At 36.4% G+C, this 7,263-nt stretch overlaps 1 long non-coding RNA gene across 1 annotated transcript; it reads left to right on the forward strand.

The window, feature by feature from the left end:
* The first annotated feature begins 2,564 nt into the window (after positions 1-2,564).
* Positions 2,565-4,796, forward strand: LOC114545900 (uncharacterized). Its single transcript, XR_003690953.1, has 3 exons — positions 2,565-2,650; positions 4,017-4,111; positions 4,670-4,796. It is a non-coding gene; the product is annotated as an uncharacterized LOC114545900 (long non-coding RNA).
* Positions 4,797-7,263: the final 2,467 nt, after the last annotated feature.

Raw genomic sequence — 7,263 nt, forward strand, 5'->3', positions numbered from 1 at the left:
CCCGCTGAACGGAAGCAGAACCAAAATGTCTCGGCATGGTCTTTAAAACATCAGCAAACCTCTTTCTAGCATGTGTAATGACAGAGAGAACAAAGGAAGCAACTCAGAGCTTGCCGTAAAGCAGTATCTCTGGCCGTATATGTGTATGACGTCATTGACATTTTAAAAGGCTTTTTAGAACAAAAAAGCGACTTTAAAATAATCTAACACCCAGCAGTGTGTATTTTCTTTGCCTCCACTTTCAAATGCAACATTCAAATTACTAGACAAAAAATTATATCCTGAGAAAAGTGGATTTTGAGGGGTATAGCTCCATAGAATCCCATTCATTCTGCACTGGCCTGTGAGCGCCCCCTATGTGGACCTCTGGTGGAAGTGCAACCAGTTCAGAAGCCGGAAGTAACGAGGGAGTGGAACTTCTTCCTATATTAGAAATTCTTTGATGGTATCCCTAGATCTGCGAAAAACTCTATACGACCTATCCTAACTTTAAACATTCATGGTCAATGCCTAACCTCAACCACCTCAGGAGAGTTTCGCAAATCTTGGGTTAGCATCTAGACACAGCCCTGTTTCACCTCTTTTGTCTTCTCTATCCAAAGCAACCTTGACTCCTCCTCACCCTCCAGTGGCCTCGACTAATGCTGCCCCCTATTAACCTCATCTCCATCCTCTTCTTCCTTCTCCCTCAGCATTCTATGTTGATCCAATTCTAGTGAAAGGACCAAATTGGGAAATCATTAAGGCTAGAAAAGGGCAGGCAGAAAGAGATTCAAAGAGCTACTAGCCATAAGGAGAGGGACCATTTCCCCAGAGGATTCATCTTGATGACTTTGATGATCCCCTGACTTTTCCTCTAGCGCCAGAATCAGCACTTTGATTTATGACCAAAAACCTGCAAAACTAATGACAAGCCCATCAGCCTCAGCTATACAATGTGTCTATTAGCAAATGCTAGCATGCCAACAGGCTAAGCTAACATATGAACATGGTAAACTTGCTAAACATCAGCGTGTTAGAATTGTCATTGTGTTCCACGCTGATGTTAGCATTTAGCTCGAGTACGGCTTCACAGAGCATGGCTGTAGACTCTTTTAGTCTGGTTTAATGTCTTAAAAGCACGACCAATGCGTAGACCGACGCCTACCAAACTTACTCCTCAGGGTTGTTTTAACAGTTTGAGGTCCTCCTTTGGCGACCGCACACCTCTCGAGGTGTTTCTTCATCATGCAGCCATGTTGTTCTTAAAACCAGCACCTTCTCTATTGTTTGTCACTTTTGAAGCAACAGGTTTTTAGGAAAGCATCATTAAAGTCCTGTTTAGAACAAGAGCAATATATATATATATATATATATATATATATATATATATATCTATATATATATATATATATAAAACATTCTGCATTTATTGTATCCTGCTAAACTGAACATTTGTATAGCTACCTGTAAATTATTGCAGACAAAAAGGTGTGAGAGGCACATTGGTAGTTGTGGATAGTTGTTTTCTCATCAGCTGTGGAGGTTGATGTCATTTTACACCGCTAGAATAATACTAAACCAATCCCTGCAATATTCTATACACTTAATTTTATATTTTTTTTAAAACGTATTTTAACTCTGATGTTGTCATGATCGTAGCTTTGAGCCTAAGATTATATTTGGATGAAGAAACTGTGCTTGAGGAGGGGAGATCAAACCAAAAGATGAAGATGAGCAAATACATTTCTCATCCATATCTCTTGTGACCAACCATCAGATCCTCATTCCGGCCACTCAAAGGCAGTTTTTGACATAGTTCACCAATTGTGATATACAATCAACTTATTTGTATTTATATATGTACATTTTAAGACCTCAATGCTGAATTCTGCCCATGTTTCTGTATCAAAGTATTTCTCCAGTCAAAGAATAAAAAATAAAATCTAAGAAACTGTTGTTGGAAACTGTTGGTCTTTAAAGTGTTTTTTCCACGGTAGTCTGCGTCTCGTTATTTCTGTATTACTTATTTCAGTTTTCTCTGTCCTGAAATCAGAAGATTAAAATCGTCTCAAATCTAGAAAATTGGAAGTAAACTACATGAAAGAGTGACTATGATGCCAAAAGTCCAGTTAATAGAATTGAATTAATGTTATATATGCAGTTTTTGATGATACATCCATGTTTGGAAGACATTATGTTTCTGCCCTTTTCTTTTGCCAAAGTTTCATGTTCAAACATCTCTGAAGTGATTTAAGATCAATGTATCCTCAGTTTTTATAAAAATTTGTAGAGACAGAATCTGTAAAATTATGTTTTCCCATTCAGAAATTACCACTGTAAATGCAAATATTTAAGTTTAATGATTAAAACAGAGATTCATATGCACTGTAAAAACGGATTTCAGAGGGTAGTAAATACAACACATGCAAATTGTTTAAATTTTACTGCAAATATATTAGTCAGCAAGCAAATATACAATAATGGGTAAATTCTAGCTACATTACATATTTTATAACAGTAACATTTCCAGCCTAAACAAATATAATAAAATCTACCCCAAAATGATAAGTCTGCAGTTCAAAGTGCACATGCGTCAGTGCTGGTTTTTGGCCAAGATCTATCGTTTCACTGGCGGGACACTGGAGTCAAGCTGTTCGGTTTAGCTAAGGTAAGATTCCTTTTTAACAAGTTGCTGTGTGTAATAAACTTATTTAATGGTTGGTTTAGAGTGTATATTTGGCTTGCTTCTCTAGGCTGTTAACAAGTTACTCAATGGCAGTCTGTCATTAAAAGTTAGCAAGCTACCGAGTGCCAGCTAGCTAGCTAATGCCAGAGTTGAAAGGCTAACGTTAGCTTCTAATGTTACTAAAACGTAGCAATGTGAAGATTGTTGGAAGAGATGTTAGTTACGTTACTTCAAACTAGCTAACGTTACCTGTCGTGGCATTTGACAGTGTCACAATGTAACGTTATTGCTTTCACGGCTGAACCATGTAGGCTCTACATGTAAGCTAACTGTTAGCTAACATTACAGGTAATGTCACCTAACGTTAGCTAGGTAGCCGGATAGATAATCAATCAATCAATCAATCAAAACTTTTATTACAGACTCAAGGTCCAAATCACCCACAACAATACATAAATACATATCAATAAACGCACATGCATACACACCTACCTACACATTTAATAAATATAAAAACAAACAAATTAAAAAAAAAAAAAAAAAAAAAAGATTATTGTTCTACCAGGAGACAATTATACCAATGTTTCCACATACGGGATTGGTAGCGTGTAGTGCTTAGACGTATGTCAGTTAAGCCCATTATTATTACATTTTGTGCCCATCAAGCCGACACATGAATTTAAACATTAGATTTCTTAAAACAGCATGAAAGGTATTCACTCTTGCAACCACAAACATCTCACTTGCACTACACCATCTTGGTTTTGTGAGTAATATTCTCATTGCGTCATTATATGCTACTTTCAATTTTAAAAGACTTGCCTTTTTATAGTTTGACCACAAGTGCGCAGTATACAACGGTGTGCAATATGCTTTGAACAGAGATATCTTTACACCAGCCGTACATGCCCTAAATTTACGTAAGAGACTATTGGCTTGTGCATGCATCATACATAGATACAGTAAGGTTACCTAATAGTATTGATAAGCCCCGACATTACCTGCTTTTGAGAAAATATATTTTAGGCCAACCTTAGCTACATAAAGTTTGGCTTACTCAGCTTTCATCTTACCAAATCCGTTTGTTATTTAATATACAATTCAATTGAGATAGGGGTGGATAAAAAAGGGTGAACTCAACTGTGAGGGCAGTGCAACAACCGGTCAATCTCTGTTACACGCATACGCTAACTACAATACACAAATACACTGTAAATGAGGTGTGTGTGTGTGTATATATATATATATATATATATATATATATATATATATATATTTTTTTTTTTTTCACTGATAAGTGTAAAGAATTTGTAGAAATAAGTTAATCACTAAATGCATCTATTCACAGTCCCAATGTGTCGAGAGAGAAAAAGGGATGCAGTTGTTTGACGCCTCATTGAGTACCTTGGGGAACATCAAGAAGATTTCATCCAAGATTGCTAGGTATGTTATTAAATGATCGATCAATTCAAGGTATTACATGGTTACACATAGGGTTGCCCTGATACAATTGTTTAATTTCCGATAACACGCACACACACACACACACACACACACACACACACACACACACACACATAGTACATAGAAACTGTGGATACTTGGCACAGCCACCATTATGGGACAGACATGCCACCCCTTCTAATGTCAGTTTAGTTTGTAATGAGGCAGGAGGTCTATCCACAATTAAAATCATAATGTAACTTGGTTATATTAATAATGCAGGTTTTTAAACCAACATACTTTATGCAAACTTTCTCACATTACTGCTAATCAGTTACTAAAATAGGGTTTTAAAAACATTTGAGGTGAGAAATAGGCAATAAAGTCAGTTTTAATTTGTCACTGAATTGTATTGAAGTGCTGATTATTAAAAACAAACTCTACTTGGTTTGATTTGGCTTAACCAAGAAAACATGATCAATAAATGTATTGGGATAGTATCTTGTTATTGTCCTTAACTTAAAAGTGCATATTTTTGTTTCTTTTTTTAACATGGAGGCTGAAAATGAGGACAACATGGACTAAACCATGAAGGTGCTTGTAATCCATAATCCTGCAGCCAAGGAGCATACAGCAGATGTGTTGATTGCGATGGAGGGAAACAAAGTGCTGAACGTGTGTGGAAACCAAACCAAGGCATGTGTGCTGTTGATGGGATTGATCTACGCTCTCAAACTTGAGTATTCCAAGAAGCTTGAGTATACTTAAAGTATTTCAGAAACTCTTTTGGTGCTTGACAGAGCAAAGCTGCTCAAGAAGGTCCAAAGCCTCAAAAGTAAGCTAATGATGAACTGTTTGTCACCGTATTCAGGCACAGACTGTTTCCTGGGAACTTACTGTTGGTGCTGAAGAATGCTCACTGTACAATGCAATCAGACAATTTCATCTCCCAAAGAGCAGTGTCACATTGAAATTCACTACATTCAAATAATGCATATCATCTCATGGATCAATGTTATTCAAAAGATACATATTGGTTGAGCAAGGACTGAACTCAGTGTGTTTCTGACTGGTACTAGGCTGTCAATTCATTTAACCAAAAGGACACGGTGTTGAGATGTGGAAAATGCTGTTTTTTGTTCAGGCACAGACTGACTGGTTATCTTCAACACCCCATAAGGCTTTGCAAATATCTGCATATGTTCCTCAAACATATAAAAAAATGTAAGGTGTTCATGTTTGGTATAACAAACAAACTGGAATCCACATATGAAGGGTTTAAGAAACTTGTTTCAGTTGAATATGCAGAGTGGAGAGGGTTCTTTTGTACCTCCTCCTGTCCTTATTTTTTTGAACATTTCATTGATTAAAAGAAATTGAGATGATCAAATATCTCCTGTGTCTGACAATAATTTTTTTAAAGTAAAGTTTACCTTCCCTGAATAAGTAATGATTAATTACTCATATTGTTCAATTATTAATAACAATTATTAAGTATTACGTGCTTACAATCAAGAGGTAATGTTACTTACTTTTTATAAGTAATCAGTTGTGTAATGTATTGAGAAATATTAGGTAGACTTTACCTAATTTTTTCTCAGGTGACATTTTCTCCAAAGTAGCTGACAAAAATAAAGGGAGGCACCTGCATGAATTCATCTGCAAACTATTGGGAATGTTGTTCTGTCCTCGCCTTATTCCGCTTCTTCTTGCTATTGTGACTTTTGTGTTTTTTTGCTTGTCCAGAGCCTATAAAAAATGATAACACAAAACATATATTTGTGTTTATACAGCAAAATAGAAATACAGTATAGCTTTGCTACCTTTTTTAGACTTAAAGTCGCTTCCTTCCGAGAATAGCTATTACTAACATTAGCTATAAAACCGGTTAAGTGAGTTGTGAACAATGGTGAATATAGACCACATCTATTCTGGAAACATCCTGAGCATGACATTGATTTTCACAGGCTGCTCAATGGACTCGCCCAGTCATTGACGTCTGATTCACCCCTTCAAAAGTCACATGAAGTGGGTGTAGGCTGTTTTTGTCTTTGTAACACCAGTTTAACACATTTGCATGGATGATTAATGGAGAAGTAACAGCAAGTGATAGTGAGTATGTCAAAACTATGGAAACAAATGAAATATCATGGGCTATGAGAGACAATAGCATTATTTTTATTGAAATGCTTTTCATAAGGCATAAATGACCCTTATCTGGTTTGTTAGTGCCCACAAACTGTGTACTGAATATTGTAAAATGAAATTAATTAGAAAATAATACATTATGGATCATTTAGCATCCCAGGAAGAGGAAAGAGGAAGGTGAAGAGAAAAGCCTCCCTGCATGCACCACGGCAACATACATCATTGTTGTATGTAATGTTTTATGAATGTTTCTGCAGTCTCAATAGTATAATTGACAATTTGTTTTAAGTGTTCATGCTGTTTCTATATTTCACCTGTTTTCATTTCAGTCAGTATTAGAACTATGGCTTGCCACAATCAACAAAATGTGTTTTTCTCCATTGTCATAAAACTAGCACCCACTGAAATGTGTGAGGCCAAAATATTGGTTAAAGGAACATAACCCACTGCCACTTTACTCATTTTTGTTTGCTGGCCGCCCTGGACCCTATTTGATGGTTATTTTGTAGAGAAAGAGATGAAGAGAAAGTGAGAGTGCAATCGGTGTCTTGTATTATGAGGGACTGTTTAGGCCATGTATCAAAAATGCATGCACATACACCTCTTGCACCTCGCACACACACACACAGACACATTAAACGCATGCAGATACAAGCATTCCTGTGTGTTTGCTGGTCAGTGAATGTGACACTATGTTGTTATCTTGACTGTTGTGGACATTTTGCTGTGTGTAACTGCCATTCTTGGGTTATATCCAGGTTCCCTTATTTTGTAGTTGAATCAACGTCACTCTAAAACTAAAATTGACCATAATACCCTCCATTGAGGGATGATTTATGATGATGCTGTTGCATTATCCAGTAGTAGCCTAATAGGCTAGGTGTATCCTACTTAATGAACTTGCAACTGATTTGTAGGAGCTTTGACAACATGTTTTTATAATTAAAAAGGTCTGACATAAGCTTTCCCTCTCATTTAAAGAGAAAACACCTGCAGTCTGACCT

This window comes from Perca flavescens, chromosome 19, assembly GCF_004354835.1.
Source record: "Perca flavescens isolate YP-PL-M2 chromosome 19, PFLA_1.0, whole genome shotgun sequence".
NCBI classification, from domain to species: Eukaryota; Metazoa; Chordata; class Actinopteri; order Perciformes; family Percidae; genus Perca; species Perca flavescens.